The following is a 17,083-nucleotide window of genomic DNA, read 5'->3' as shown; positions in this document are numbered from 1 at the left end:
CAGACCAGAATAACCCACTGGCAGTTAACAGCCTAATATTAATAAACGATATAATAAGTACCCTATTATTTACACTGTTAACTCAACAAAGGCATGCTCTAAAGGAAAGTTTACAAAAAGTAAAAGGAACTCAGCAAATCTTACCCTGCCTGTTTACCAAAAACATCACCTCTAGCATTACCAGTATTAGAGGCACTGCCTGCCCAGTGACACATGTTCAACTGCCACGGTGTCCTGACCGTGCAAAGGTAGCATAATCACTTGTTCCCTAAATAGGGACTTGTACGAATTGCTACACGAGGGTTCAGCTGTCTCTTACTTTTAATCAGTGAAATTGACCTATCAGTGAAGAGGTGGATATAAAAAAAATAAGACGAGAAGACCCTATGGAGCTTTCATTCATTAATACAAATAAAAACTCAAACAAGCCAACAGGCCCTAGCCTACTATCCCTGCATTAAAAATGTTGTTTGGAGTGACCCCGGAGCATACTTCAACCTCCGAACAACGTAAACTAAGACTGCACTAGTCTAAGCGAGTTAACATACGTTGACTCAATTAATTTGATGAACGGAATAAGTTATCCTAGGGATAACAGCACAATCCTATTCTAGAGTCCATATCAACAATAGGGTTTACGACCTCGATGTTGGATCAGGACATCCTAATGGTGTAGCTGCTATTAAGAGTTCGTTTGTTCAGTGATTAAAGTCCTACCTGATCTGAGGTCAGACTGGAGTAATCCAGGTTGGTTTCTATCTATTTAACATTTCTCCTAGTACAAAAGGACAAAATAGGGCCCACTTCATAAAGCACCCTCGCCTCATAAATGATGCTATCTCAATCTAACAAACCATCACACACCCTACCCAGGAACAGGGTTTATTAAGATGGCAGAGCCTGGTAATTGCATAAAACTTAAAATTTTATAATCAGAGGTTCAACTCCTCTTCTTAACAATATGGCTATAATTAACCTTCTCCTACTTATTATCCCCACTCTTATTGCTATAGCATTCCTTACACTCATCGAATGAAAAATCTTAGGCTATACACTACTATGCAAAGGACCCAAAATTGTAGGTCCCTATGGGCTGCTTCAGACATTCGCTGATGGAATAAAACTTTTCACCAAAGAACCCTTATGGCCCTCAACATCCACTATTACCCTTTATATTATTGCTTCAACACTAGCCCTTTCCATTGCTCTCCTTTTATGAACTCCCTCCCTATACCAGATCGTCTAATTAATTTTAATATAGGCCTATTTATACTAGCAACATCAAGCCAGGCTGTCTACTCTGTGATCAGAATGAGCATCTAATTCAAAATATGCACTGATCAGTGCATTATGAGCTGTGGCCCAGACAATTTCATATAAGGTCACCCTAGCCATTATCCTGCTATCAGTTCTACTGATAAGCGGCTCGTTTAACTTATACACACTCATTACAATGCAAGAATTCCTCTGACTGCTCCTACCATTGTGGCCCCTAGCCATAATATGATTCGTCTCCATGCTAGCAGAAACTAACCGAGCACCTTTTGATCTAGCAGAAGGAGAGTCAGAGTTAGTCTCAGGCTTCAACATCGAATATGCCACAAGGTCATTTGCCCTCTTCTTTATAGCAGAATATATGAATATTATCACAATAAATGCCCTAACTACTACTATTTTCCTAGGAGCACTACACACTATATATTCACCAGAACTCTACACCACAAATTTCATTACCAAGACCCTTCTTTTAACCACTCTATTTTTATGAATTCGAATGGCATACACTCGATTCCACTATGACCAACTCATGCATCTTTTATGAAAAAACTTCCTACCACTTACGCTAGCATTTTTCATATGATATATCTCAATGCTTGTCCTAATTTCCAGCATCCCACCCCAAACATAGGAAATATGTCAGACAAAAGAATTACTTTGATAGAGTAAACAATAGAGGTTAAAATCCTCTAATTTCTAGTACTAAAGGAATTTAACCTACCCCTGAGAATCCAAAATTCTCTGTGGTACCTATGACACCACGTCCTAGATTAAGGTCAGCTAAATAAGCTATTGGGCCCATACACCAAAAATGTTGGTTATACCCTTCCCATACTAATTAATCCCTTACCTCAACTTATTATTGCCCTCACCGTTTTCACAGGGACTTTTATCACAATGCTAGGCTCACACTGATTTCTCATCTGAACAGGTCTAGAAATAAACATACTAGCCCTTACCTCAATCTTAATTAAAAAAATAAATCCCCACTCTACAGAAGCAGCCACCAAATATTTCCTTACACAAGTAACCACATCTATAATTCTCATAACAGATATCCTTTCCAATAACCTGTTCTCCGGACAATGAACAATAATACAATATCAATCAATTCTTATCCTTAATAATAATAGTGGCCCTAGTAATAAAACTAGGAATAGCCCCCTTTCACTTCTGAATCTCAGAGGTAATTCAGGGAATCTCTTTGATGTCTGGTATACTTCTCTTCACATGACAAAAACTAGCTCCTATCTCAATTCTGTTTCAAACTTTTCAACAAACACGAACATCCTCCTGTCACAATCCTATCCATTATAGTGGGTGGTTGAGGGGGACTTAATCAAACAACTGTGTAAAATCCTAGCCTACTCCTCAGTCACTCACATAGGTTGAACAATAGCAGTACTAATTTAGAATCCAAACATTACCACCCTAAACCTGATTATTTACTTTATCCTAACAACAACCGCATTTCTAGCACTCAACCAGAGTATAAGCACCAGAACCCTATCACTATCTCACACCTGAAACAAATGAGCATGGTTGACACCTGTAATTCCACTAATTCTACTATCCTTAGGATGTTTATCCCCATTAACAGGGTTCCTGTCTAAATGAATCATCATTCAAGAATTTACAAAAAACAATAGCCTTATTACCCCAATCATTATAGCTATCATAACCTATGCCTAGTCTATTCCTTATCAGTAACACTATTCCCCACATCTAACAATATGAAAATAAAATGACAATTTGAAAACACAAAACCCACACTACTCTTCCCCCCACTTGTCATGTCTTCTACCCTCCTCTTACCCATCTCTCCATTAATACTAACTATAACTTAGAAATTTAGGTTAAATAAGACCAAGAACCTTCGAAGCCCTTAGTAAGTAAGTTACTCTTAATTTCTGTAACAGATCTAAACACTGCAAGACTATACTGCATCAATTGAAGGCAAATCAACCGCTTTAATTAAGCTAAGCCCTTATGAGATTGGTGGAATTCAAACCACGAATAAAATTTAGTTAACAGCTAAACACCCTAATCAACTGGCTTCAATCTACTCCTGCCACCATTGGGGGAGAAAGGCAGAGAAGCCCCAGCAGGATTGAAGCTGCTCCTTTGAATTTTCAGTTCAACATGAGAAATCACCTCAGGGCTGCTAAAAAGAGGCCTTGACCTCTGTCTTTAGATTTACAGTCTAATGCTTACTCAGCCACTTTACCTTTCCCCCCACTTATGTTCATCAATCGTTGATTGTTTTCAACTAACCACAAAGATATCGGAACACTATACCTGCTATGGCGCCTGAACCGGGGTAGTAGGCACCGCCTTAAGCCTTCTAATTTGAGCAGAACTAGGCCAACCAGGAACTCTGTTAGGAGATGATCGGATCTACAATGTTATTGTTACCGCCCACGCATTTCGTTATAATTTTCTTTATGGTAACACCAATCACGATAGGGGTTTTTGTCAACTGGCTAGTCCCTCTGACTATTGGTTGACTCGACATGGCATTCCCCTGAATAAATAATATCAGCTTCTGGCTTTTCCCCCTATCTTTTCTACTCCTACTTGCGTCTTCATTAGCAGAAGCCAGTGCTGGAACCAGCTGGACAGTTTGTCCCCCTTTAGCAGGAAACCTAGCACATGCAGGAGCCTCTGTGGCTCTGACCATCTTCTTGTTCCACTTAGCAGGTGTTTTTTTCTATTTTAGGGGCCATTAATTTTATTATTAATTATTAACATAAAACCCCCAACCACATCCCAGTATCAAACACCGCTTTTCGTCTGATCAGTCCTCATTATGGCAGTCCTTCTACTCCTTTCCCTCCCAGTCCTAGCCGCCGGCATTGCTATGCTATTAACTGACCATAACCTCAACACTACTTCTTTTGACCCTGCTTGTGGGGTGACCCTATCTTGTACCAACATTTATTCTGATTCTTTGGTTGCCCTGAAGTCTACATCCTTATCCTACCAGGCTTCGGGATAATCTCCCACATCGCAACATATTATTCTGGAAAAAAGGAACGATTTGTGTACATGGGCATAGTATGAGCCATGATATCAATTGGCATCTTTGGATTTATCGTATGGGGTCACCACATATTTACAGTAGGAATAGACATAGACACACTAGCATACTTCACCTCCGCTACCATAATAATTGCCATCCCTACTGGCATCAAGGTCTTTAGCTGATTAGCTACCCTGCACCGCGGTAACATCAGATGATCTCCCGCAATATTCTGAGCCCTAGGATTCATTTTCCTTTTCAGAGTAGGAGGTTTAACCGACATCGTACTAGCTAATTCATCACTAGATATTGTCTTACATGACACATACTACGTTGTAGCCCATTTCCACTCCGTTCTATCAATAGGAGCAACATTTGCCATTACAGGAGGCTTTGTCCACTGATTCCCCCTATTTTCAGGTTATACATTTAATCAGACCTATGCTAAAATCCACTTCACCATTATATTCATAGGTGTTAACTTAACCTTTTTTCCACAGCACTTCCTCAGCCTATCGGGTATGCCTCGACGTTACTCCAATTACTCTGATGTGTATGCCACATGAAATATTATCTCATCCATAGGCTCATTTATCTCACTAACAGCTGCTATACTAATAATCGTTATGATCTGAGAGGCCTTTGCCTCAAAATGAAAAGTACAATTGCACAATCATCTACTAATTTAGAGTGACTTTACAGCTGTCCACCACCTTACCACACATTTGAAGAGCCAACCTGTGTGAAAACCTAAATGAGAAAGGAAGGAATCAAAACTCCAGAAACTGGTTTCAAGCCAGTCCCATAACCCCGTGACTCTCTCGATAAGATATTAGTAAAATTATTCCATAACTTTGTCAAAGTTAGTTTATAGGTTAAATCCTATATGTCTTAATGACTCATGCAGTTCAATTAGGACTTCAAGATGCTACATCCCCTGTTATAGAAGAACTACTCACTTTCCATGACCACACTCTTATAATTATTTTCCTAATTAGTTCCCTATTCCTATACATCATTTCCCTAATATTCACAACAAAATTAACTCATACTAGCACCATAGATGCCCAAGAAATCGAGACTGTGTGAACTATTTTACTTGCCATTATCTTAATTTTAATTGCCCTCACATCCCTACGTATTCTGTAAATAACAGATGAAATTAACAACCCTGCTCTTACAGTCAAAGCAATTGGCCACCAATAGTATTGAAACTATGAATGTACAGACTATGAAGAATTAGGCTTTGATTCTTATATAATTCCAACAGCAGACTTAAAGCCAGGAGAACTTCAACTCCTCGAAGTTGATAACCAAACTATTCTCCCAATAGATATCCCCATCCGTATATTAATCTCATCTGAAGACATCCTGCACTCATGAATTATCTCCTCATTGGGGCTGAAAACAGACGCAATCCCTGGATGCCTAAATCAAACCACCCTAACTGCTACATGACCAGGCCTTTACTATGGACAGTACTCAGAAATCTGTGGGTCCAACCACAGTGTTATACCTATTGTCCTAGAATTAACCCCCTTAAAATGCTTCGAAACCTGATCCATGTCCACACTATAATATCACTGTAAAGCTATCTAGCATTAAACTTTTAAGTTAAGGACTGAGTGGATCTACACCTCTCTGCAGTGAATGCCTCAACTAGATACTTCCACATAATCCATTGTCATCCTGTCAATAACCATAACTTTATTCTCCATTATTCAGTTAAAATTATTAAATTTCATTATACATCCCCTATACCAAAAATAATCAAAATGCAAAAACATAAAGCTCCCTGAGAATTAAAATGAAAGAAAATCTATTTACCCCTTTTACTACCCCAACAATTCTAGGCCTACCCGCAGCAGTATTAATCATTTTATTTCCCACCAAACTATTTCCAACTTCCAGTCATCTAATTAGTAACCAACTGATTTCCATTCAACAGTGACTAATTCAACTTGTACTAAAACAAATAATATTACCCATAACATTAAAGGACAAACCTGATCCCTTATACTGATCTTCCTAATTCTCTTCATTGCCTCAACCAATCTCCTCGGGCCTCTACCCCATTAATTTACACCAACTACCCAATTATCAATAAATCTAGGTATAGCAATCCCCTTATGAGCAGGTGCAGTAATTATAGGCTTCTGCTTTAAGACGAAAACCTCTTTAGCTCACTTTTTACCACAAGGCACACCTATACCACTTATCTCTATGCTAGTGATCACTGAAACTATTAGCCTATTCATTCAACCAATGGCATTAGCTGTGCGATTAACAGCCAGCCTTACAGCCAGACACCTACTAATGCATTTATATCGGAGGAGCCACACTAGTAGTATCAACTATCAGTCTTCCCACAGCTTCAATGGCCTTCTTTATTCTAATCCTACTGAGCATCCTTGAATTCTCCGTAGCCCTTATTCAGGCCTCTGTCTTTGCACTACTTGTAAGCCTTTACCTATATGACAACACATAATGTCCCACCAAACACATGCCTACCATATAGTCAAACCCTAACAGGAGCTCTCTCAGCTCTCCTAATAACATCTGGCCTGGCCATGTGATTTCACATTAACTCTATCACCCTTTTAACCCTAGGCCTACTAACCAACACACTAACTACATATACCAGTGATGACGTGACATTATCCAAGAAAGTACATTTCAAGGCCCCTACACATCAATTGTCCAAAAAGGCCTCCGATATAGAGTAACTCTATTCGTTATCTCAGAAGTATTCTTTTTTGCTGGTTTCTTCTGGGCATTCTACCACTCTAGCCTAGCCCCAACTCCAGAGCTAGGGGGACATTGACACCCAACAGGCATTTTTCCCCTCAACCCCTTAGAAGTCCCTCTCCTGAATACATCTGTATTACTTGCATCAGGAGTTTCAACTACCTGGGCTCACCACAGCCTGATAGAAAGTAGTAGAAAGCAGATACTTCAAGCACTATCCAACACAATTACCTTAGGAATTTGCTTGACCCTTCTACAAGTCTTAGAATATTTCGAGGCCCCATTTACTATCTCTGATGGAATCTACAGCTCAACATCCTTCATAGCCACAGGCTTTCACGGACTTCACGTTATTATTGGATCAACATTTCTCACTATCTGCCTCCTCCGCCAATTAAAATTCCACTTTACATCCAACCACCACTTTGGCTTTGAAGCTGCCGCCTGATATGGACACTTCATAGATGTAGTATGACTATTCTTATACGTCTCTATCTACTGATGAGGATCCTACTCTTTTAGTATAAGCAGTACCATTGACTTCTAATCAATTAGTTTTGATATTATCTGAAAGCGAGTAATCAACTTGACATTAGCCCTAGTAACCAACACCTTACTGGCCCTATTACTACTAATAAAAGCATTTTGGCTCCCACAACTTAATATTTATACAGAAAAATCCAACTCCTATGAATGTGGATTTCACCCAATAACCTCTGCCCACCTCCCCTTTTCCATAATATTCTTCCTAGGAGCCATCACATTCCTCCTCTTCGACTTAGAGATTGCTGTACTACTACCCTTACCATGAGCCCTTCAAACAACCAACCTGACACTAATAATCAGCACAGCCCTTGTATTAGTTACCATTTCAGTCCTAGGCTTGACTTATGAATGAGCCCCAAAAGTGTTAGACTGAGTTGAATTGGTAAATAGTTTAAGTCAAAATAAATGATTTTGACTCATTAGATTATGATAGACCATATTTACCAAATGACCTCTATTAATATCATTATTATATTAGCATACACTATAACACTGCTAGGAGTATTAGTCTATCAATCCCACCTAATATCATCCCTATTATGCCTAGAAGGCGTCAATCAATATATATCATAAATACTCTTATAACTTTAAATATACATTTCACCCTAGCATCCGTAATACCCATTATCCTCCTAGTATTTGCTGCCTGAGAAGCCGCAGTGGGCCTTGCCTTACTAGTTTCAATCTCCAGTACATATGGCCTAGATTACATACAAAATCTAAGTTTACTTCAATGCTAAAAATTATTACTCCAACAATTATACTGTTACCAATGATATGATTCTCTAAAAATTCTATAATCTGAATCAACATGGTTATCCACAGCCTACTCATCAGCCTTATCAGCCTACTATTTTTTAACCAATTGAACAATAACTCATTCAACTTCTCATTAATCTTTTCTGACCTGCTGACATCACCCCTTCTAATCTTAACAGCCTGACTACTGCCTCTTATAATTCTAGCAAGCCAATACCACCTGTCCAATGAATCACCCCCCTGAAAAAATTCTGTATTTCTATATTGATTTCTCTACAGACTTTTTTAATCCTAGCATTCACTGCCACAGACTAATCATATTTTATATCCTCTTTGAAGCCACACTAGTTCCCACCCTAATTATCATCACTCACTGAGGCAACCAACCAGAACGCCTCAATGCAAGATCACACTTCTTATTTTACACACTAGTAGGATCCCTTCCTTTATTTGTAACATTTGTTTATACTCCAAATACCTCAGGTTCACTAAATATGCTAGTAATAATATTTATTATCCAAGAGCTATTAACCTCCTGATCCAATAATCTTATATCACTAGCATGTATCATGGCCTTCATAGTAAAAATACCTCTATATGGACTTCACCTATGACTCCCCAGAGCCCATGTAGAATCCCCTATTGCCAACTCAATAGTACTTGCAGCAGTACTCCAAAAGCTAGGCGGTTACCGTATAATATGGCTTACTCTTAACCTCAACCCCCAACAGAACATATAGCCTACCCTTTCCTCATGTTGTCCCTATGAGGAATAGTTATGACAAACTCTATTTGTCTACAACAAACTGATCTAAAATCACTTATTGCCTACTCCTCCATAAGCCACATAACACTTGTTATTATGGCTATCCTCATTCAGACCCCTTGAAGCTTTATAGATGCGATCATCCTTATAATTGCTCATGGACTCACTTCATCCTTACTCTTCTGCCTAGCAAATTCAAACTACGAGCGAGTCCATAGCCAAACCATATTGCTTACCCGAGGCCTTCAAACACTGCTCCCACTAATAGCCTCTTGATGACTTCTAGTAAATCTTACTAGCCTTGCCTTACCCCCTACCATTAATCTAGTAGAAGAACTCTTTGTGACTATGGCCTTATTCTCCTGATCAAATATCACTATTATGCTTATATGACTTAATATACTAATTACAGCTCTTTACTCCCTGTATATGCTAATCACAACATGAGGGACACTTGCATATTATATTAACAGTATTAAACCTTCCTTTACATGAGAAAACACATTAATACTTATACATCTTGCACCTATCTTCCTATTATCCTTAAACCCTAAAATTATTATGTGGTTTGCATGCTGTAGCTATAGTTTAACCAAAACATTAGATCGTGGATCTAACAATAGAAGCCTGCAACTTCTTACCTACCAAGAAAGTATGCAAGAACTGCTAACTCATGCCCCCATGTTTAACAACATGGCTTTCTCAACTTTTAAAGGATTGGAGTTATCCGTTGGTCTTAGGAGCCAAAAACATTGATGTAACTCCAAGTAAAAGTAACAAACATGTATCTTCCATGGCTATAACAGCCCTAATCCCCTTAATTCCTACCGATTACTATTACCTTAGCCAACTCCTGCAAAATAGGCTCATACCCAAATTATGTAAAAACATCTATCGCATATGCCTTCATCATTAGCCTCATCCCAACAACAATGTTTATATGCACAGACCAAGAAGCCATTATCTCCAACTGACATTGAATGATGATCCAGACTCTCAAACTCTCACTAAGCTTCAAACTAGACTACTTCTCCACAAAACTTATCCCAGTAGTGCTATTCATTACCTGATCTATTGTAGAATTCTCAATATGATATATAAATTCAGACCCTAACATTAATCAATTTTTCAAGTACTTATTTTCTTCATCACGATATTAATTCTGGTTACTGCCAACAACCTCTTTCAGCTCTTTATCGGATGGGAAGGTGTAGGAATCATGTCTTTCCTACTAATCAGCTGATGGTATGGCAGAGCAGATGCTAATACAGCAGCCCTCCAAGCAGTCCTGTACAATTGCATCAGCGATATTGGCTTTATTTTAGCTATAGCATGGTTCCTGTCCTCCAACACATGAGAATTTTAACAAACATTTATTCTAGACCATACCCCCCATCTCCTTCCATTAATTAGCCTTCTCTTAGCAGCAGCAGAAAAGTCAGCTCAATTTGGCCTCCATCTCTGACTTCCATCTGCAATAGGAGGCCCAGCCCCAGTCTCAGCCCTACTCCACTCCAGCACTATAGTTGCAGCAGGAGTTCTCTTGCTTATCCGCTTCTACCCTTTAATAGAAAATAACCTATCAATCCAAACCTTTACATTATGTCTGGGGGCTATTACTACCTTATTCACAGTAATCTGTGCTCTAACACAAAATGATATCCAGAAAATCATAGCATTCTTCACCTCAAGCCAGCTAGGCCTTATAATAGTCACAATTGGCATTAATCAGTCACACCTAGCATTCCTTCACATCTATCTGCACCCATGCCTTTGTTAAAGCTATATTATTTATATGTTCAGGGTTCATCATCCATAGCCTCAATGATGAACAAGACATCTGAAAAATAGGAAGGCTATTTAAGACTTTGCCCCTCACTTCCTCATCCTTTATTATTGGCAGTCTTGCACTTACAGGCCTGCCTTTCCTTACAAGCTTTTACTCTAAGGCCTCATCATTGAAACTGCAAACTCATTCATACACCAACGCCTGAGCCCTTTCTATTACTCTTATTGCCATTTCCTTGACAGCTGTCCGTGATACCTATATTATTTTCTTCGCTCTTATAGGACAACCTTGCTTCACGACTCTGGCTGCTATTAATGAAAATAACCCCTTTCTAATTAACTCAATTAAGCGCCTAACAGTTGGCAGCATATTCGCCGGATTCCTCATCACCAACCATATTATTCCTGCTTCATCCCCAAAAACAACCATACCACTCCACCTGAAGGTCACAGCCCTAGGTGTGACCATCTTAGGCTTCTCGCTAGCAATGGAGCTTAATCTTGAAACTAATAACCTTAAACGAAAATACCCATTACAGACATTCAACTTCTCCAACATACTAGGATTTTATTCATCCACAATTCACCATACAACCCCCCACTCAGGCCTATACACAAGCCAAAATCTGGCTTCACTTCTACTAGACCTAATATGACTAGAAAAGTCTATACCAAAGACCATTACACAACCCAAATTTCAGCCTCCATTACCATATCTACTCAGAACGGCCTAACTAAACTCTACTTTCTTTTTTTATTCCATCCCTTCTAACTCTGCTCCTAATTATCTAATCTATTATCCTGAGTAATTTCAATCACAACATAAATACCAACAGATAATCATCAACCAGCAACTACCACTAATCAGCATCCATAACTGTACAAGGCAGCCACACACACAGAATCTTCACGCAACAACCCTGCCCCCTCACCCTCAAAAATCGTCCAGCTCTTTATGCTATTAAAATTAATCATGATCCTCACTGCATCGTGCTCAGCTATTCACAGAACCAGCATCAACTCCATTATTACTCCTAATAATAAGGCTCCTCAGATATCAATACTTGACCCTCATGTTTCAGGATACTCCTCAGTAGCCATCGCCGTGGTATAGCCATAAACAATCATCATACCACACAAATGGGGAATTAAAAAAACATCAACCCCATGAAAGCACCACCAAAATTCAACAAATTCAACCCACAGCACCACTAATAATTAGCCCTAGACCTCCGTAAATAGGAGAAGGTTTCAAAGAGAAACCTACAAATCCTATAACCAAAGTGACACTTAATAAAAATATAGTATATGCCATTATTCCCATATGGACTATAATCATGACTAATGACATGAAAAATCATTGTAGTATTTCAACTATAAGAAGGCTAATGGCCAATATCTGCAAAACACACCCACTAATAAAAACTATTAATTATTCATTGATCTTCCCACATCATCTAACCTTTCTATATCATGAAACCTTGGCTCACTTTTTGGTGCCTGCCTAACCCTCCAAATCCTTACAGGACAGGACTGCTTTTGGCCATGCACTACACATCAGACACCTCAACTGCCTTCTCTTCAGTCGCTCATATCAGCCGACATGTAAACTTCGGCTGAATGGTTCGCTATTTTTATGCTAATGGCAGTTCAATATTTTTTATCTGCCTCTTCTTACACATTGGCTGAGGTTTATACTATGGATCATTTACATTCCTAGAAACCTGAAATATTGGCATCATCCTCCTACTCAAAACAATGGCAACAGCACTCATAGGCTACATGCTCCCATGAGGCCAGGTATCATACTGAGGCGCTACAGTAATTACAAATCTACTATCAGCCATCCCATATATTGGAACTGACCTTGTGCAATAAATCTGAGGTGGGTTCTTAGTCGACAAAGCCACCCTTACATGATTCTTCACTTTCCATTCCATCTTACCTTCATCATTACAGCCCTAGCAGCTGTTCACCTTTTATTCCTACATGAAACAGGATCTAATAACCCTTCAGGGTTTTCATCAGACCCTGACAACATTACCTTCCACCCCTACCATACTACCAAAGATATTTTAGGTTTAATTTTTCTCCTCCTCCTCCTCCTAATAATTTTAGTACTATTTTCGCCTGACCTCCTGGGCGACCCAGATAACTATGCATTAGCCAACCCCCTCAACACCCCATCCCACATTAAGCCAGAGTGGTACTTTTTGTTTGCCTATGCAAGCAAAAGTGTTTATCCAGACAACAGAATATTACTCAGAGCTAAAAGAAATAAGCTACAAAAGGCTATTAAAAGACATGGAGGAATCTTAAATGCATACTACTAAGTGAAAGAAACCAATCTGAAAAGGCTACCTACTGTACGATTTCAACTATATAACATTCTGGAAAAGACAAAATTATGGTGACAGTAAAAAGATCAGAGGTTGCCAGTAGTTAGGGAGGAGAGAGGGATGACGAGGCAGAGCACAAAGGATTTTTAGGACAATGAAACTGTTCTGGATGACACTGTAATGGTGAATAGATGTAATTATAAACCCGTAGAATGTACAACACCAACAGTGAACCCCAATGTAAACTGACTTTGGGTGATAATGATGTGTCCATGTAGGTTCATCAGTTGAACAAATGTATCACTCTGATGGCGGATGTTGATAATGGGGAGGCTATGCATGTCTGAGGACAGGGAATATATGGAATATTTCTGTATCTTCCATTCAATTTTGCTGTGAACCTAAAATTGCACTAAAAAATAAAGTATATTTAAAAATATTATTGCGGACCTCAAAGACTTTTGTTTATGTAGGATATATCCATAACGTCAAATATAAAACTACATGAAGTTAGAAAAATGGTAAAAGTTTATTGTGCATACAAAGGAACAATTCACAAACCAGGAGAACTCAGCCCAAGGTCGTAAGAATCCCCACTCAGAGCAGTTACAACATAGTTTTTAAACATAAAGGAGGAAGTATGTGACCTTTTCTGTGACTGGCTGTTACACATCATCATTTTGTTAAGGCAGCCGGAGCTGTTTAAGCTAATTGTCTATAGCTGATTATCTAATTTCACTGATGCATGTTGACAAGGATATAAAGCTTATGTTTATGATTTTGTGTTTTGTTGATGCTTACAGCTAGTGTTGGTGGGGAATCAAAATGATCGAAGTTTTGGCTATGTGGTAACAGGTGGTTGGCTTTGGGCTATATCTACACTGTGATCTCCATTTTTATTTTTTATTAATGACATATAGAGTGTTAGAAATTGAAACTGAGAATTTTTGAATATTTATTAATTTGTTTTAAAACAATACTAACAAACCTATTTGATTAACATAAATACCATATTTTAGGAAAAGTAACTACATGTTTCCAAGCAAATAATATCTGAGAAGAGTAGCACTGTTTTATATTTCATGACTGTCCTGCTTAATAGATAATGGCTGGATTCTCATATCTACTTCTGCATTCAATCTGTTTTGATGTATTATTTTTGTTGAAGCACATAATGAAAATTTGGCCTCTCACGAATATAGTTGAAAAGGGGAGGAGTATTTTAATGGTCCTTTCAGACAACTGTGGATATTATTTTTGATACTACACGAAAAATCAATAAATTATATTTCATTAAAAGTTAACTACTATATGGAATCTGAAACCTTATCAATAACTTTTTGTATTCTGATACATGAAAATTCATTGTCATATCTTGAACTTTCAAAAAATCTTTTCCTATGCTTTGTTTTGTAATACCATACACTGATTATTTGAAAAATATTGGCTTGCTAAATTATAAAGATCTTCCAAATTCAATACACAATATCAGAAAATCACAGTCACTAATAACATCATTAATCAGAAAAATTAGCTATGGATTTCCCATAACCTTCAGCAGCCTTCTCCTCACATCTGAGTAATCAGAATTGAGGAACAAGGTCACTCCTTACTGCACAAAAGTAAGGTGAAGATGGGCAAGGGATGATGGAACTGGATCTACCACAATATGTTATATATATTCATACAATGTTGTTGTGTCATTCATATATGTGTGAATGGCCATAGTATATTTAAGAAACAAAGCAAAGATATTTGCATTTGGAAAGTGACTGGAGAAGGAAGCATGCCAAAGTTCAGTGCTGTTTTTCTTAAGTTATTAGGGCTATGGATAATTTCTTTCATTTCATTTTAGTTTTTTTCTATATTCTCGATTTGATCTTCTTGAGGACCCCGTTGAATAGCAAAGCTGAAAAGGTGCATGTCCTACATTTGATGATAAACGTTCCACTTGATGCTATCAAGTAAAATTGAAAGCTGTATGAACTCTATGTACACATGAGTCATTGTTCTTATGTGTAGTTTTGGTAAATTAAACATATGTTTAGCCTGTTTTTATCAAAGTATCATATGACATTTTGCACACTTTTGTGTCCACTACACGTATTATGTAATGATCTAATGTTGCTAATAAAGGCAAGGAGAAAACCAACTGGCTCTGTTTTTCAAGTATAAATTATATATGTGTAAATTATATAAATATAATGTAAATTATATTTGAAATACACTGTTCAACTGAAATATCAGAAGTCTCTGACATATTTCCTCATCTCTTCCTTTAATTCATACATTATTAGGCCAACATTAACAATCTTGGAATACATATTCTAACATTAGATCAAGACTATCATGTTAAAATAAAATCTGTTTTTTCAGTTTGTGGCATGAATATAAGTATATCCTGTTGGTTAAAAATATGTTTATGGTAAAATCAGCCTAATAATCCATTTTCTGTTTCTGTTCCTGCCACTAGAAATGCTGGGGACTAGAGCTAAATATGATATGTGTGTTGTAATCACTGTTCCCATTTCACTGGTCTTTGAGCTCTACATAGCAAGAAATCTCATCGTGGGGGAGGATTGAGCTCTTTTTGGTAAAAGACAGTGATACTTTGGGATGTGGCAGCTCTACAAATCTACATTGCTAACACCAGTCAACTGTTCTCATGAAATACTATGATTAATGAAATAAGTATTTAAGTACTTATAATGAGCTTATTTTCCTAAGATGGAAGGGACTAATGGCTGATAATTTAATTTTGGTCTTCTATTTGGTCCTCCTCCAGGTTCTAACTTCTAATCAATACCTATAATGATACTTTTTGAAAAACAGAAAAAATACCCAATTAGCTCCATTTTTAATTAAAATTCTAGTTTTTAGATAATTGTAGATTCACATGCAATTGGAAGAAATAATACAGATATATCTCATGGGCTATTCACCCAATATCCACCAATGGAAAAACTATAACAATGCCAAAAAAATCAAACTCTACAAAATCACAAGTAACATGCTGATATTGATATAAACAAGATACCGAATAGTTTCACTACCACAAGGATCCCTCATGTTGCACTTTTATAGCTGCACACATTTTTCTCTTATCTTCACCTTCTCCTTAACACCTGGCAGCCACTAATTTGTTCTACATTTCTGCAGTTTTGTCATTTCAGGAAAAATATATCAATGGAATTACAAGATACAACCTTTTGGGATTGCTTTTTTCACTCAGCACAGATCTCTGAATAGTCATCTAGGTTGTTGCATTAACAATTTTTTTTAAATTACTGAGTAATTTCCCAAGAAATGGAAGTACCACAGTTTGCTTAACCACTCACTTTTTGAAGGACATCTGGATTGTTTCCAGTTACTGGCTATTATAATTAAAACTACTACACATATTTTTGGGTAACCTTTTGGGTGGGTATAAGCTTCGTTTCTGTGGGATGAATGCCCAGGTCTCCAGGTTCCTTATTTGGCCTCTGTTGACTCTCAAGTTGTAGCAGGGAGTCTGTCTCCAACTGCTAGGCAGGGTTGGGAGTTCCAACTCCACACTAGGTGTCTGCTGGTAACTCACTGACTGGGATGGATATGAGTGCCTTGTCATAGCTCCCTAAATGGCCTCTACTAATAATATCACCACAACTACCAACACTACTAAAGTCATGTGGACTCTGCTAACAGTAAGGTGGACTCCTTACCACCCAGTGAGAATGAAACTACCAACTCCTTACTCAGCTTTCCCAGACATTACCCTGGAAGGAAGAGTGAGTGCCTTGCGACAGTCAGGCATGAGTGGAAAGCTTGGCTTCCCCACTTGGCTTTTGCCATGGATGG

General features: G+C 38.0%; 2 pseudogenes; both read left to right on the top strand.

The window, feature by feature from the left end:
• Positions 1-6,107: 6,107 nt before the first annotated feature.
• LOC115934348 (ATP synthase subunit a-like) lies at positions 6,108-6,788 on the top strand (annotated as a pseudogene).
• A 3,004-nt stretch (positions 6,789-9,792) lies between these two features.
• On the top strand, positions 9,793-11,699 carry LOC115934370 (NADH-ubiquinone oxidoreductase chain 5-like; annotated as a pseudogene).
• The last annotated feature ends 5,384 nt before the right edge of the window (positions 11,700-17,083 follow it).

The sequence above is a fragment of the Gorilla gorilla genome, chromosome 3 (assembly GCF_029281585.2).
Source record: "Gorilla gorilla gorilla isolate KB3781 chromosome 3, NHGRI_mGorGor1-v2.1_pri, whole genome shotgun sequence".
Classification (NCBI taxonomy): Eukaryota; Metazoa; Chordata; class Mammalia; order Primates; family Hominidae; genus Gorilla; species Gorilla gorilla.
This window is presented reverse-complemented; position numbering and strand designations above follow the sequence as displayed.